The following is a 17,700-nucleotide window of genomic DNA, read 5'->3' on the forward strand; positions in this document are numbered from 1 at the left end:
GGAAGGCGAAGTATTCTGTAATGAGGACTCGTCGGAAGCGTGTAAGATCCAAGTGCGAGCTTTTAATTTACAGATCGTAGTCAGACAGGCAGGGTCAGTATCCAGACAAACAGAGTGACGAAAGCAACACAATAACGTAATCCACAAAAAAAAGTATTTTTTTGTTTTATGATTTCAGTTCTATCTACACTTCTACACAAACTTTTTCTATGGAGAAGTGACCTCAACTTCATTTAATCATATTCAGTCTCACCTTACATTCTACTAGACATTCGCTTTTTGACAGACTGTAATGTTACTGACCTTTACTTTCAGTGGAATGTCTCTTCAAGATGTCTTTATTGAGTTTTCCAGCAAGGGCCAAAGCATAAGAAGTCAAAGCCACATCATAAGCGCTGGTCAGACTGTGAACTTTCAGCAGCAGGTAATCAACAGCTCTTTTCATACTGCTCTGAAGATTCTAGTATAGAGAGAGACTGAGTGAGACGTGCTGGAGACGAAGATGACGTATCAGAGCGCTGTTTCCAGGAATCACACTTACAGGTCCATCACAGATCTTGCTACCCTCTTGCATGGCAATCAGGACAAATGCAGTCAGAGAGGCGTCAGCATCTTTGTGTACACCACCCTAGAATTTAAATATATGCAAAAATAAGATACAATGTTGAATAACTATATAACAAAAATATTGGAATGCTTTTAAAAAAAAAAAAAAAAAAAAGAAAAAAAAAAAACAGCCGTAGGTGCCACGTGCAGCCAGGACTGATTTCACCAGTTCAAGTCATTCCATTCAAGTCTCAAGCAAGTCTCAAGTCAATTCCAATACCAATTCAAGTCAAAGTCCTTAAAGAGTTAAAGTTAATGAGACAATTAAGTGACTAATTAAATGATGATTGTGCATTATTGATGAACATCTGCTGTTAACAATCAACATCATTGAAGAAAAGAGAAACAAAAGAACTACAACTGACTTCAGCCACAGCCTTAGATGGAATCAACTGAAAAAATCATACATATACATATATATATATATATATATATATATATATACACACACACACACACGCACACACACACACGGTGCCACCATAATTGTGGTCGAGGTTTGCTTTCATTTATCTCTTGACCCTTATAGAAATTCAAAGTTATCTATTTTTCAGCACTTGCTAACATGTTTTAAAACATTTGTGCATTGCTAAAACAAAACTTAGAAGTTGCATGCGCTTTCTGCTTATAGCTCATTTACATGAACATCATGAAGTTCTCTTTCTCTTTGGTTTATTGACTGTCATTCAACTATTACTGAACTGCAAAAAAAAAAGTCCTATTAAACAGATGGCACTGCAATGCTATAATATTTGGGGGAAAAGCCACTGTAGTGGCTCAGGCTTTTAGACATGAACACTTATCATACGATCCTCAGCAGTGGTGATTTTGTTGATTGTCACCATTGTTGAGATTCATATGCTGGTTCTTGATGTCTGTGTATGTCTAAGAAATGCAGGACTTTACATTATTGTATGCATTACACAGAATTAAAATTATTTACTTTAGCTATTAGAGCAACAATTAGCTTGCATGCTGTAGTTCTGCAGAGCTGGTAAAGAAGAATCTAAAATATAAACCCAAATATATTTTATTATTCTCTTTTTTGTTTTTTTAATGTAACCGGACAAGCTCATGATGATCTCAACATGTAAAAACAACTAACATCTCCTGATCTCACTGCTTTACAACAACGCATGAATTGCTACAAATAGAGATCTAATGCAGGAACTCAGAGAAGGGTATTCCTGCACAACCGGAGGCTGCAGTTTCAGGACCACATTTCTAGGACCCTATAGTTTTTTTTTTTTTTTTTTGTATTATTTTATTTATTTATTGTATTTATGTATGTATTATTTTAATAGCGCTTGCTATTGTGTATGTTATTATATTTTAAAGAAATAATATATGTAGTTGGTTAATTGTATACACTTAATTATTGTCCTAACCATCTCCTAACCCTTAACATACCCTTAACATTGGAAACCCGAATTAAATATTTAACCTAATTTATTTCAATATATTCTATATATATTCTGGTTTTAAATTCAGTTTTCTTGTAAAGAAAGACTTGTATCTTTGCGAGACTTCAGTTCATTAGCTGCAGCACAGCCATTCACGTCTGATGTGTGACACGCATAAAGTGCAGTAAACGGTAAAACAATTGCGCTACAAATTAGTGTGTTTATTGGTACATTAATAAATGTAAGATAATTTGAATACACATGCTAGTTTATAACATTCAGCAGAACAATGAACTGTTTTGCACAGCTAAATAGGCTAAATGAAGATTGCTGACACACACAAGTTTACACCAGGTCTTACATTAAAAATAAGATGGAAAGATAAAAAATGAATAGTTTTTGTTTTATGCTTGAATCAGGTCTCCTCTAGATATCGCTGTCACAAAAAATAGGGTCTTAGAAGTGCAGTCCTGAAACTGCAGCCTCCGGTTGTGCAGGAACATACTATTGGGAACTCAAGGGTCAAGAGCCCAACTAAAGGAAACGCTGATCTCCATGATGGTGGCATCATTTTAACCACTAAAGCTGGGCTCACACTACAGGATTTTTAAAATCCTAGCCGATTATAAAATCTGATTTCAGGGCACACATAAGGAGAATCTTCGCAGATTATCTTCACTGAAATCTTAAACATGCACGCACCACAAGATTTGAAAACTGTGGTGCATCACACACTACAAGATATTATTAAGATTATCATGACGGAGGGAACACCTCACGTGATCTTACACAACAGATGGTCATTTCAGCAACTTATGTTTACAAATGTTAGTTAGTGTGCTAGCAGCTTTATGCACTCACCCGGTATGTTGAAAACTGAGACGATTTCACTCTGTTTCAGCTGTTTTGCGGTCACGCGATGGCTGTTGTAAAAGTACAGCCGTGATCATCCCGATTTAAAATCCTGAATATCAAACATGTTTGATAATGTCTCACATTACCATATAATCTGTACCGAACATCAGGCTGATCGAGGTGCTTGACAAGATTTTTGCTCCGATTCTCAGGAGTGGAAAAATGGGGCAAAATCGGGCTAAAAATCCTGTAGTGTGAGCCCAGCTTAAAACATCAACATATGATCCTCTGTAATTCTCAATAACAGCAGGTGTTCATCACTAATGCACAATCATCATGTACTTGATCACTTAATTATCTCATTAACTTCAAATCTTTGAGGACTTGGGATTTGACTTAACATTTGCTTGTGACTTGAAAGGAATGACTTGGTTCCACCAATGAACTGTGAAATCAGTTCATGGGTGGAATAAACATATGGCAGGACTTTTAGTTTCTGAGCCCTGGACTTCACACCTTTGCCAGCTGCAGGGTCAAAACAACACAATAGCTGGCTTTGTCCTTTTTTTTAACCCATGTTAATTTTTTAGAGTGTATAGAACCTTAAAAGGTTCTATCAGACGCTTCATATTTAGAACCCCTAAAAGGTTCTATATAGAACCCTTTAGGGGTTCCCATCATGGGATCATTTTATGGATTTAATTTTTGTCTTATTTTAATTTAATTTTATGGCTTAAACAGCTCATAAAGATATAAGTTTCTATATGAGCTGTTTAAGTCATAAAATGATCCCATGATGGGAATCCCCAAAGCAGGCGTGCCCAACCCTGTTCCTGGAAATCAGCCTTCCTGCAGAGTTTAGTTTCAGCCCTAATCAAACACACCTGTCTGTAATTATCAAGTGTTCCTTCAGATCCTAATTAGCTGGTTCAGGTGTGTTTGATCAGGGGTTGGAGCTGAATCTGCAGGAAGGTCGATCTCCAGGACCAGGGTTGAGCACCCCTGCCCTAAAGGATTCTACATAGAACTTGCTACCTTTGATGGAACCCTTAAAAAAGGGTTCTATACAGAACCTTTCAGGGGTTCCAAATATGAAGCGCCTGATAGAACCTATTAAGGTTCTATATAGAACCTTTTCTTCTAAGAGTGCAAGTTGTTCTGGTGTTCAGGAATAAAAGTATTTTTCTTCCTGCTTCACCAGAACTGGGTGGGCCAAGTTTTCTGAACACCAGACAAGGGTGTTTGATACACGGGGAGTCACGTACTGAAGTATTCATCTGTCTGACGTCAGAAAAGTGCAGATGTTTGGAAAGAGTTGATTTTGGAAAGCATGTCAAAATCAAAATGTTTAATCTGAAAAGCCTCAGACGGAAGTAAACATCTTTAAAATGTGGACATGTTTTCTAAACATAACTTCTAGTTACTTATTTCTGTACAAAAAGAATTTGGGTTTCATTTGTGAACACATTTTTTTTGGTCAGTAATATGGTGTATTCTGTATAAAGCTATGACTTTTAAGTCATTGAAGACACCTACTTAATAATTGTACTTGATTTTTTTCTGTAAGGATGTATTCATGGCCTTTTTCACCTTTATTTTCATAGGACAGTAGGAGACAATAGAAGAAGGGGGAACAGGACCTGGAGCGCAATGGATCTAACAGTTGTGCTTGATTCACAAATTTAACTTACAACCATATTGCTTAGAGAAACAGCCACGTCTTCTTTAAACCTGCCATCTGGCAGCTGTTTGTTTGTGGCCAGCCAGTGGAGGGCGCTGCAGAGCACATTCTCCTCTATGACAATCAGATCATTGGCCATCGCAAACACTTTGGCTGCGTATGCTGTCAGCCTGTAAAGGGAAGCAAGAGAGGAAGCCAACCTAAGCTTAATTCAAGAACATGCAAGAAAAACTATCATTATCTCTAAATAATACGCATTATTTCACCATGTGCTGCTCGGCGTGTGTGACCAGACACTGTATGACCCATCGGTTTTACGGTATGCTAACTCCACCTTATAACCTTGACCAAAACAACAAATTAAATAAACAGTGGTGGACACTCGCACTCAATTAACAACATTAAAAGGTGATGTTAAGGGTGGTCAGCTGACCTGTTCTGATGTGGTTAATGGCTTCATTACGGCGCTCCATGCCAACAGCCTTCCACTGATTGGTGCTGTCCAGATAATGAGTGGCAATGAGAGGTAGAGTCATACGGATCATGTTCTGCTCTCCACATCCATAGGGCTGGACAATGAGCTGACCCATAAAATGTCCACTGATGGCCTGCTCAACTGTGAGTGTCATCTCCTGACCTGCAGACATCAAAGGTAACTGACTTCGATTGGGTTTTGTTAAGTTATATTGACACCAGACAGGTGGGTGCGTGCAATTGCACCATGTATGAACTGATATACCAAGGTCCCTATGATTTCCGTAACAATGGTGGAATCAAGACATAAAAAAATTACATTTACAGCATAACGGAATGTTATGCAATGTGTTGAACTTTGGATTAATAAATCAAAAGTAGTGCTGTACAATTAATCAAATGTGATATGGACTAGTGTCTATAAAATTAAAGTGCAAAAAGACGCAGTTTCAACTGCTTCACACACTGAAGCATAAGTGTTCCTCATGCTGTTTTTGGCATCTGCAGTCTCACTATTAAAGGACATGAACGTGTGAGATTATTTTAATTTTTTCAGTCTTTATTCTTCTCATGCTGTGTAACATAAATAGTTTTATATGCAAGGCTGAACTACCTCCTATGTTTCTGTTAAGAACTGATAAACAAGAACATGATTTATCGGGGAAATGGGAAGTACAGTATGCCAATGCACGGGCAGGCAGAGAGGGATATATATGTAATCGTGATGTGTTCTGGGTCATTTTGCCACTTCTAATCTGACACTTGACTAGTAAGCTTGACTCTTCATCTCCACTGTGAACTCCTTGACTTCATTCCTGAATCTGTAAAGAATTTACTTTTATTTGTGTATGCTCACCATATCAACAAATGTTTGTAGTTTTTTAAAATAAAGAAAATATACAGGGTGTCCTTTCAGTCTTCTCAGTCTCCGTGAATATCCAGTTGAAATGCGTCACTAAAATGAACTAAAACAATACATGACACACAAACATGAGAGATATATCTATAGAAAGCTTGAAATGTCTACTTTTAAATTAAGTAAATTTAATCAGAAACACATATTCTGTGTTTAAGTAATCCGTATGAAACCAATACAATTTCCTGTTTTTCCCCCTCTGAGCTCATTACCTCTAAATGGATCACGCCCTGTGATCTAATTACAAACAGCCACGTGAGAGACGCTCAAAATGAACGCCCACATCAACTGGTAAACAAAGCAGTAGTGTGTTCGTGTCGGATACTATAATAGAAATTATAAAACTAATGCTTTTATTTAGCAAGAATGCTTTAAATTGCTCCTGATATTAACATGCTCACAGATGGTTTTTGTTTTGTTTTAGTTGTTTGTGATCTGATACCTGCACAACAGATGAATCCTGCAAACTTTTCCTCTGAGCACGCTGTACCAACATCAGATCTTCAACTACACTGATATTCTATTGGTAAAACAAGTTCCTTGACTACTGATGATGAGTTTTGCAAGCGCAACTACAGTACAATTTGTTTCTTCCATGGTTTTCCTAACTTTTGTGTAAAACTGTTTGCAAAAAATAAAAGGAATTTTACATTTTAGTTTGATTACAGTTTAAAAGGTTACTTAAACTGTTAATATTTCACTCCTCCTTTGTTCACCACAATTCTTGATAATACATTTGTATTAAATCATAAATCCAAAAGTGAACACAGGCAACACAGAATTTCTAAATTGTTTTATATTTTGAATTATTCAGGCATGCTTTTTCATAGGTAACATTAGATTGTTTTAATTATATTAATTAATGTTTAAATTAAACAATTCAGAAAAATTAAAACGGAAAACATAAAAGTTAAGGGGGGGGGGTCTTACTCGAATGAAAGTACAGAAGTACTTGATTTTTCATGTACTTAAGTAACAACTACTGCTTGATGAATGTTTGTTTTGTAATTTTATATAGGCTACTTATATAATTTCATTTCATCTTATGTATTTTATATAATCCTACTGCTCAAAATACTTGTCTGTCTCAAAATAACCACTATATGGAGTCAAGATATATTGTATGGTCTACATTGAGAAAAAGAGCGATATAGAAGTATTCACAATGAAGCTTACACTGCATTTACCTGAGAGAAACGTCTCGGTTACGTATGGTAACCTACATTCCCTGATGAAGGGAATGGAGACATTGTGTCCAGTGTACAGTTACTCTTGGGAGCCCAAACACCTCTGACAACATTGAGAAAAGGCCAATGAATTTAGGTGTACAGATTTTGCATAGCTGGCCACACCCCGGACATCTGGGTATAAATAGGGCAGCGCGGGATCTGCTCTCTTCTTCTGTTCTGAGGAGTTGAGAAGCATCTCAGCCTACTCAGAGGCAGTCTGGAGTTGTGGCATGAAGGACACAATGTCTCCGTTCCCTCCATCAGGGAACGAGGGTTACCATACATAACCAAGACGTTCCCTATCTGTTCGTCACTCCAACGCTGTGTTGAGTGTACGACACTAGGGGTCCTTATACTAAGCGCCACAGCTCAGACTGTGTCACGAGTGATCAGGGTGCAGATAATAACAAGCCAATGTGTTAAATAAATGCAGCTCATCTCTTCGTGACCTTCCACGTCTAAGAACTTGACCTGTCGCAGGCAGGGTCCTGCAGTTGGGCCTTTCCTCAGTGGAGTGGCTGAGAGACTTGAGAATGTTGAGACAGTGGCTGTCCTCTCTGAGGAGGAAAGACACTATGAGATCACATCCTACCCGGAGGGGAGGTAACAAGTGGAATTTAAAGGGGAGGCTTTGACATGGCCTCCACGTAAGGAGAGACTACCAAGAACTCAGAACCTAGAGACAGGGTCTGTCTCAGGTGAAACACCGCATCTCAGGGAATATAGGTGGGAATTACACACACGGGGCCACATGAAGGGCCACTACATGTGGAGCATTAACCCAATATAAGAGTTTGCAGCAGGCAACTTACCTTGTATTGGATTCTTATAGCAAGTTCCTCCATCGAACTTAGCTATGTAAAAAAGTGCTAAAGTGATGAAAAAGTTGTTCAGAATTCATGAAGTTTGTGAGGAAACTTACTGAACTTGTAAAAGCGTAATCACCATGAGGGGAAGCTCTATAGCAAGCTCTACACCATACCAGTCTCCTTAGTCGAAGAGCTTACGTTCAGACTCCGAAAGACACTGGTTCCATTTGCAGGTTATAAAACCTGGCGAATGTGTTAGGTGTAGCCCAACCTGCAGTTCTGCAAATGTCTGTTAAAGAGGCCCCATTCGCAAAAGCTGCTGAGGCAGCGACTCCCTTGGTCAAGTGGGCTCTTATTCCCAGCGGGCAGGGTAAGCCTCTGGCCTGGTAGGCCATACGAATCGCATCCACAAGCCAGTGGGAGATCCTTTGTTTGGAGACAGTGGCAGTCAGGCTGTACCACAACTGGCAATGTGTGGATTCTGGTGAGGCAGTGAGATCTACTTGTGCCTGGCCGAACCGACTCCAAATCAGCTGGACTGAGGGTGGAGCCTCCACTCACCTCAAAGCGAAACTTGTCATGAGAGGGAATGAGGCTGCATGCCCATTGCACATAGTGCCCCAGCCTGCCTTGGAAGCATCTGTTGTGACAACAATGCTTTTGGACACTTGTTCCAAGGGCACCCCTGCCCGTAGGAATGGAATGTCTTCCCAAGGGCTGAAGGTTTTGCGACACAGTGCTGCAGCGGTCTCATATGCATCAAGCCCAGTGGCGTGAACGTGGCTGAGGATGCCATGTGCCCCAGGAGCCTCTGAAAGTATTTCAGGGGGGCTGCTGTTCTGAGTCTGAGTGCTGTCATGCACCTCAGCACTGACTGTGCACAGGAAAAATGTGCAGTTGTAGTGACAGAGTCCAGTTCTACACCAAGAAAAGAGATACTCTGCACCAGGGAGAGTTTGCTCTTTTCACAGTTGACCCAAAGTGGTTCTCAACCAGGTGGTTGAGAACCACATCCCTTTAAGCGCAAACCTAATCTCACAAGTGTGCTATAATGAGCCAGTCGTTGAGATAAATGAGAATGCGAATGCCCAGGCTGTAAAAACCCTCGTTGTGGCTGGTTGGAGCAAAACATCCTGTGGCTGAAGTTAAAAGCCCAGAGGACCACTGGGTGTTTTGCTCGCTGAATTCGTTTGGTAATAACCAGTCAGAGTATCTTCTGTGCCAGGAGAATCATCTGAATGAATTTGATGTTTCAGAACATGAGGGAACACAAGAGGTGTGCCGACACATGTTCTGGTTGAGGAAGACAGCGTCTGGCCGTCGCATGGAGGGCCGGAAACGCTGTGAATAAGGCCCAGAGAATAAGGAAATTGCTCTTTAATTGGCTATGTGGTAGCCGTCTGCCGAGTGGCAGATGTATTTAATGGCCTCCATTTGCTTTTTCACCATGGAGAACTTCCACGGTGTCGCCAAAGAGATCACCCTGAGAAATGGGAGTGTTGAGAAAGCGAACCTTCTCAGCATCTTGCATCTTGGCCAGGTTTAGTCACAGGTGAAAAGGCAGAGAAAAGGGCCTTACACAATTTCGTCAACTCCTCCTGCACTTCCGGGAAGAAAGGCATTGGAAACGAACATGGATTGGAGTCACGGTTGTTATCTAGAAACCAATCATCCAGCCTAGAAGGCTTGGGGCGAGGTGAAGCAACCCACTCCAACCCAATCTCCTTGGCTGCCCGTATTAGTGTGGCGGCCATTTCGACATCCGCCGCTGACTGAGACTCAGTCTAGAGGCTAGTTCAGATGGTTCACGCGAAAACTGAAATGAAACGAAACTAACAGTTATCGAAAAATGAACTAAAATAAAATAATAATTATCAAAAATAAATAATTGTTTTCGTAATTATTCTCAATCTGTGGCAGAAAAATATATTAGCTGTGTGGGGGCCGGTTTATGGAAATAACTGTAAATGGCGCATCATGCATGTGAGTTTATCTGACAGAGAGACGGAAAGTACAGTCCTCTACGGTTCCCATTTGGTAAACCAGCAGCCACAATAGCCTGGTTAACAGAACACCAGACCCGTTATCCGACAGCAGCACTAATTCTGTATCCGACCCGTGAGACATAAAGACCACGATCTGAACTGCACCCGCATTAAAACTAGGCTACTGCATCAGTTAACGTGATTTATTTTCTCACGTAACACAAGCAATCAAACCAAAATAGGCCATCTAAGTTGGAAAATAGACAAGCAGCGCAATAGAAAAAAGAGAACACGCATCCTTACTATAAATAATAAAAACTTTAGCCTACATCTTTTGAACAATCGGCCAGGCTGAACGAATGCATAAAATACACGCTTATAATTCTTCTTAAACAAAAAGAACATATTAAAACATGCCATTTACTGTTAAATGCCATTGTCTCTTATTGAACAGTGTATACGTGGCCATTGGTTAGAAGGCCTTTATAGAAGCATTAAAAACTAAACTTATAAAATATATACCTAGGTTACAGAAAGCGAGCAAGACGCACTCCGTAAGCAGTCAGTTCATTTCAGCTGCAGCTAATCGAGTGTTGAGGCTCTGCCATTATTATTGAATTTCTTTAGTCCCTGTTATGCTTTATGTGCGTATGTTTGCGGGAAAGTTAACACGACAGTTATAGTATCATGATTATGGTTAAATAAGATAAAAGACATCCAGGCCTCATATAAAAAAAATTTTTTTTTTTCAAATTAATTATCTCAACACATTTATTCAGTCTAGTGGCTTTAAACAGAATGTAAGCACAACTGTAGATTTATGGAGTAAAAACGCATGACTGCGCCATTTCTGTTTATATTTGTATTCTTTTACCATCTAATCAATCTCAGCATGCTTTAATTTTGTCACTAGACATTTGCATCACTAAGAAATCTTTCTTTGGCCTGTGCTCTGGAAGTGATTACTAAAAATGAAACTGAAACGAAACTATATAAAAATTAAACAGAAATGTGTTCACAAAATAAAAAAGAAACTAAAACGAACAAAATTATTAATGAAAATTATAAAAACAAAATTAAATTTTATAGCAAATTTGAAAACGATATTAAAATAAAACAAATTTAAAAATCCAAAACTATAATAACCTTGACTGCTATTGGTAACTTCGGATGTAAGAGTGCACAAGGAAAGACTAACTAGCCTTGAAAGTGCAACTTCAGAATGGACGACAAGCTTTGCAGGCCCTTGAGCCTACGATAGCATCCTTGCAGAACGAGATTGCTGCTCTTTGTGCAAATGTACGGATCTGGAATGTCGCTCTTGCCTTTTGGGAATTCCCAAAGGCATTAAATTTGTGGCGGAGATGCTGAAAGAAATTTTTGCTCTCAATGAACCACCACTCCTTGCTCGTGCCCACCGCACACTGGTGGCAAAACCGACTGAGGGTCGGAGACCGCGGGTGTTCGTCATCTGCTTTCACTGATTCGATGTCAAAGAAGTTCTTTTGCAGAAAGCCATGTCCACATCTTTCCGGATTTCCCTCCTGAGATCAAAAAGCGAGCGGCATATTATGATGTGAAGCGAGTGCTAAGGTCACATCCTGGTGTGAGATATGGGCTGCAGAGTTTAACCGGCTTTTGGATTACCTACACAGCAAAAAGTCCAGTGTGAAATTAACTCTCCTGAGAGTACATGTGAGACCACACTCAAGACTGTGAAAGTGTTAAAATCAAAGTGATCAAGATTATTGCACTCAAAATGCACTTCAGTCATTCCTACACTTATGTGATGCATTTAGATATTTGAAACCCTCAGAACGGAAATACTCTTTCTTCTCACACGTACATCAGACATATTCTCAGATTGACTATTTCTTTCTGGATCATAAATTTCTTCTATACTTACAAGACGGATCTTATAAAGGCATTGTAATCTCTAATCATGCAGCAGTTGTGTTGGATCTTCAGATCCCACAACAGCCACCCAAATATTGTCAGTGGCATTTTAATTCATCTTCGCTTAGTGACCATGATTTTATCAATCTGATTTCTTCTAGTATATCTACCTTTATGAAAATTAATTTAACGCCAGGTATGTCGTATTCTACCATTTGGGAAACTCTGAAATGCTACTTGTGTGGTCTAATAATTTCTTACTCATCTTATAAGACTTGAGAGAGGAAAAGATGTCTTGAAAAACTGTCTGATTCTATTGCAAATATTGATACCCAAAATGCCTCCGTCCCTTCTCCTGTACTTTTTGAAGACCGTCAATTGTTACAAACAGAATATGATATATTATCAACTGAAGAGGCAGAAATGATTCTGCATGCTCAGCAATGTGATAAGACAGGGAGACTACTTGTTCATCAGATTTGTCAGACTAAGGCATCTCGCATGATACCCCAGATCAGGTTACAAACAGGAATCATCACTGTCAACCATGAAGAAATATATTCCCAGTTTAAACAGTTTTACATTGATTTATACACTTCATAATCTTCCTCAGATAAATCTTCCAGTAAGAAAATTTCTCAGATGATATTGAGTTTCCTACCATTAGTGAAATGTCACGTGATGCACTAGAGCAACATTCAAATTGAAGAAATTGGGGAATCTATTGCCTATATGAAATCTGGCAAGGCCCCTAGGCCAGATGGCTGCACTTGCCTGTATCAAGCAATTATTTCTTTAAATTTAAAGAAGGATAAAAATCCACCAGAATGTGGTTTACATTGACTCATATCATTGCTGAATTGTGGTTAGAAGATTTTAGCCAAAGTGCTATCTACCCGTTTGGAGAACTCAACATGCCATATAATTTCACCCGATCAAACTGGTTTAATTCGGTATAGATGTTTGTTTATTAATATTAGGCACCTTTTTAATAATCTATATTCTCCGCATTCAAACTGTCCTGAGGTGGTGCTCTCACTTGACGCTGAAAAAGCGTTTTGAATGGATTTATTTATTTAGAGTTTTAGAAAAATTTGGATTTGGCCCTATATTTATATCTTAGATAAAAATTGTATATGCTGCTCCTAAAGCCTTTGTGTGTACTAATATTGTTACATCAGATTGTTTCAATTTACAGAGGGGCACAAGACAGGGTTGTCCCCTCTCGCCACTTTTATTTTGCTATTGCTATTGAGCCCTACAGTCAAACCCTCGGGTCTGTGGTATAGTTTGTGCAGGTATTGTATAAAAGGTCTCCTTTTATGTGGATGATCTTCTTTTATTTTTGTCTAATCCTCTCACCTCAATTCCTCAAATTATCTCTATTCTAGAATCTTTTAGTTGATACACGTTAAATTTTCCAAAAGTGAGCTGTTCCCATTAAATGCTCCGTCTCTTCAGATTTCATACTCAGACTTTCCGTTTAAAGTTGTTAGAAATCGCTTTAAATTCCTAGGGGTCCTGGTCACACGCAAGCACGCAAGATTTGTTTCACGAGTTCGCCTGCCCATCTAGTCCTAATGGGCAATGGTAAACAAACTTGACTTGCTGTCCTTAATGGAGGCTCAAATCCGAGACTCGGCTTGAGCGCAGAATTCGATCCCCCCCCCAATGCGATATTACCTAGAGGGAGAATAACAGAAACAGAGGAGGAGAAGGGGAGGTGGAGGGATACTGGAAGAATGGAGGCTGGGATGGAGCAATGAGAGCTGCTTATATAGGCTTGTAATGATGATTGACAGGACTGAATGATTAGGCTCCTCCCGAACCTACGTTTGGAACTTCATTTCACGAGTTCGCCTGCCCATCCAGTCCTAAAGGGCAATGGTAAACAAACTAGGCTTGCTGTCCTTAATGGAGGCTCGAACCCGAGGCTCGGTTTGAGCGCAGAGTTCGATCCCCCAAAAAGTGCTTACAAGAGACAGCAAGCCAGGCAATCAACTACGAATAGTTTTTGTGATACGAGTAGAGAAAACCTTTATTGATTCTATCTCTCCCCCCCCCAAGAATGTGTAGAATACGTTTCCCTGTTGCCGCATTAGGGCAATATAAGGCAGGTGAAGGGCTAACAAACGAGATCGCTCCTGTAGGAGAGGGGTGGGAAATCACTGCTGCGGCAGTGACGTAAAGTAACATTTTCATCGGAGGAGAAATCTCTGCTTTTGCAAAACTGGAAGAAAATTAATATATGAAGATTAGTCAGGGCGCTGCAAGGGTGCTGCGCAAAATTAGCTGACATCAGCTGCAAGGGAAGTGGGAGAGGTTATTGCTGTGGAGGTGAGAAAGAGTTTTAGTACACCTGCTCTTAGACTGGTGGAGGAAATCACTGCAGCAGCAGTGAGAAATGGAGGTTAGTATGACGTCTGCTGCAAGAGAGGTGGGGATGTCATTGCTGCGAAGGTGAGAAATAGTGATTTATAATGGAAACTCCTCCAAGACCAGTGTAAGAAATACTGACCTCTACACATCTGCTGAGACCGGTGGAAGAATTCAGTGCTGCGGCAGTGAGCAATAGAGTTTTGTATGACGTCTTCTGAGGCCAGTGGGAGAAATCACTGCTGCGGCAGTGAGCAATAGAGTTTGATATGAAGTCTGCTGAGGCCAGTGGGAGAATTCACTGCTGCGGCAGTGAGAAATAGGAGTTGGTATGACGTCTGCTGCAAGAAGGTAGGAGACATCATTGCCGAGGAGGGAAGTAATAGAGTTTGGTATCGTATCTTCTGTGGGAATGGTGGAAAAAGTCACTGCTGCAGCAGTGAGAATTAGAGCTTAGTATGGTGATTGTCTGCTGCAAGAGTGGTAAAAAGAAATCACTGCTGCGGCAGTGATTCCAGGTCAAATCAACGCTCTAATATCAGTGATTCCTAAGAAAGATAGGGACCCCACCGAACCCTCAAATTATCGGCCAATAAGTTTGATTAATGTAGACTGCAAGATCCTTAGTAAAATTATTGCGTTACAGTTAGAGAAGGTGTTATCCAACATTATAAACCCTGATCAAGTAGGATTTATGATGAATAGGTCATCAACAGATAACATGAGAAGGTTACTCATTTAATCTGGCTAAATAAACGCAATTGTTGATCTCTCACTTGACGCAGAGAAGGCGTTCAATCGGGTGCACTGGGAACTTCTATTCATAACGTTGTCAAATTTTGGGTTTGGGCCTTGCTCCATCAAGTGGGTTCAAACATTATGTAAGACACCTAAGGCATACATAATTACCAATGGTAAAGCTTCTCCGTCTTTTGACCTCACCAGGGGGACACGACAGGGATGCCCGCTGTCGCAATTATTGTTCAATATTACAGTGGAACCATTGGCTATTGCCATTAGGGCTAATACAAACATTCCAGGCGTGCAGGGAGGCGACAAAGAACATAAGTTGTTTCTATATGGCGACGACATTTTGGCCTTGGTAAAAGATCCAGATAAGTCCAGATACCTTACTTAACATCCTGGGGTCGGCTAAGGCGCTGGCGGGAGCACTTGCATATTTTCCAGATGACATAAAAAGAACTTAAACAACTCCCTCAATTTTAATTGGATACATAAAAGTAATACATCACCTGAATCAGTAAAGGGTTTACTTTTATTTGTGTACATTCATCATATCAACAAACTTTTGTGTTTTTTTTTTAAATAAAGAAAATATACAGGGTGTCCTTTTAGTCTTCTCAGTCTCTGTGAATATCCAGTTGAAATGTGTCACTAAAATTAACTAAGCGAATACATGACACACAAAGATGAGTTATGTCTTATAGAAAGCTTGAAAGGTCTACTTTTCAATGAAGTCTTATCAAAAACAAATTTTCTATGTTAAAGTAATATGTATGAAACCAACGCAATGTCCTGTTTTTCCCCTTTGAGCTCATTACCTCTAATTAGGTCACACCCACGCGCTGTTCGCGCTATTGATATTACAAACAACCACGTGAGAGACGTGCCACATGTGAATGCCCACATCAACTTGTAAACAAAGCAGCAACGTGTTTATGTCGGATACTTTTGTTTTTAGAAGAAGGCGCTGAGAGGAATAAGCCTCCTTAGATTTACCCCAGAAGATGACGCACTGAGAGGAACAGGATAAGCTTGTTTATCTCACAAACAGAACACAAGTGCAGCTACAGCTGATCTCTTGGAGAGATCTCTTGGAGATACATAGGAAACCTTTCAATGCATCTGTAAGGCATCAGGAATGTTTCATAAATAATACGACATAAAAGTAGGGCTACTGTTTAGACGATATAAAAGTGATGTCTAAGAATCCTTAGACCAGTCTTTACTTTTAAATACTCTCTCTGCAAATATCTGCTCAAATGTGTTTGTAATGTGCTTAATAATAATTTAGTTTCTTTGTTGTTTTTCTATAATAATAATTACAAAGCATGTGAGCATATGATGGACACATGGGCAATTATAGTGATTGCTAATGTAACAATATAGTTGTCATCATCATGATCACTGATTTATTCATTTATTCATTTATTTATTTATTTGAGTGACCAGATGTCTATATGAATATTTCTTGGGGAAGTATAGAACTATTCATTTTATTCAGCAAGGATGCTTTAAATTGCTCCAGATATTCACATGCTCACAGATGTTTTTTTGTTTTGTTTTGTTTTAGTTTTTTGTGATCTGATACCTGCACAACAGACGAATCCTGCAAACTTTTTCTCTGAGCGCACTGTACCAACGTCACATCTTCAACTACACTGATATTCTATGGTAAAACAAGTTCCTTGACTACTGATGATGAGTTTTGCAAGCACTTATCAGGTATGATTTACTTGTTTCACTTGTTGAACAGAATTCAGAAAACAGTTTTCAGGAATTGCACAACCTCCGTTCACATCTCTGTGGTTAGATCAGTGTGCTTAATAATGTGTCTTTAATCTTCATTATGTGTGTTTTGATGATACTGTTTTGTAAATAAAATACAAATAATCTAAAACTCCATTCTTTAAATCTTCTCACATTGTTTCTACCTGACAGTCACAGTCTCATTGATGGGCCATTAGAGGAGGGCCTTTTGTCTCTTAGGTGTGAATCACTAAATATTCATGGCCGTTATCACTCCCTCGCATACTCCCTTTCGATCACAAAACACATCTTAGAAAATTTAGATGAGTATACTGTTTGTTTTTTTGTGAACAACTGAACGAGATGATTTTCACATCATTTTGTAGAAAAAACTCTGGACTACCACATCCAGTGAATGTGTTTCATGGGCTTATTTCAGTGACTTAAAAATTTTAGTTTTTCACTAACCACGCATAAACGTTGTTTTCTAGAAAACACAAACATGTACATTCCTGTTGCTTACAGTTTGTGCTAATTACAGTGTAATCAGACTTTAGCCATTAATATTTTTTAAGATACTGAAAAAAGCACATGTCAGGGCATGTCAAAACTTCTCCAGGGCCCCAAAACACCCTCAGACATCAGAGGGCTAATGGAGACAGTCCAATCCTATTCTAAAGTGTCTGGACATAAAATTAACTGGACAAAGTCAGAGGCTATGCCTATATCCGGAATATGTCATGCAAATATGGTAACTAAAGTTGGCTTTAAATGGACCCCTGAGGGATAAAATATTCAAGTATCAAGGTAAGCAGGGAGTTACAAGAGATTCCCATGCTAAATCTGGCACCACTTTTACAAAATATAAGAAATAATTTTGAGAAATGGGAAAAAATCAGTTAACTTTATGGTAAGGTGAATATAATTAAAATGGTGGTCTCGCCTCAGTTTAATTATGTGTTTATGATGCTACTACTTAC

The 17,700-nt window shown here is 39.3% G+C and overlaps 1 pseudogene; it reads right to left on the reverse strand.

Annotated features, from left to right (window-relative positions):
• Positions 1 to 295: 295 nt before the first annotated feature.
• Positions 296 to 17,700, reverse strand: part of LOC127161366 (complement C3-like) — a 33,554-nt pseudogene continuing 16,149 nt past the window's right edge.

The sequence above is a fragment of the Labeo rohita genome, unplaced genomic scaffold (genome assembly GCF_022985175.1).
Source record: "Labeo rohita strain BAU-BD-2019 unplaced genomic scaffold, IGBB_LRoh.1.0 scaffold_629, whole genome shotgun sequence".
NCBI classification, from domain to species: domain Eukaryota; kingdom Metazoa; phylum Chordata; class Actinopteri; order Cypriniformes; family Cyprinidae; genus Labeo; species Labeo rohita.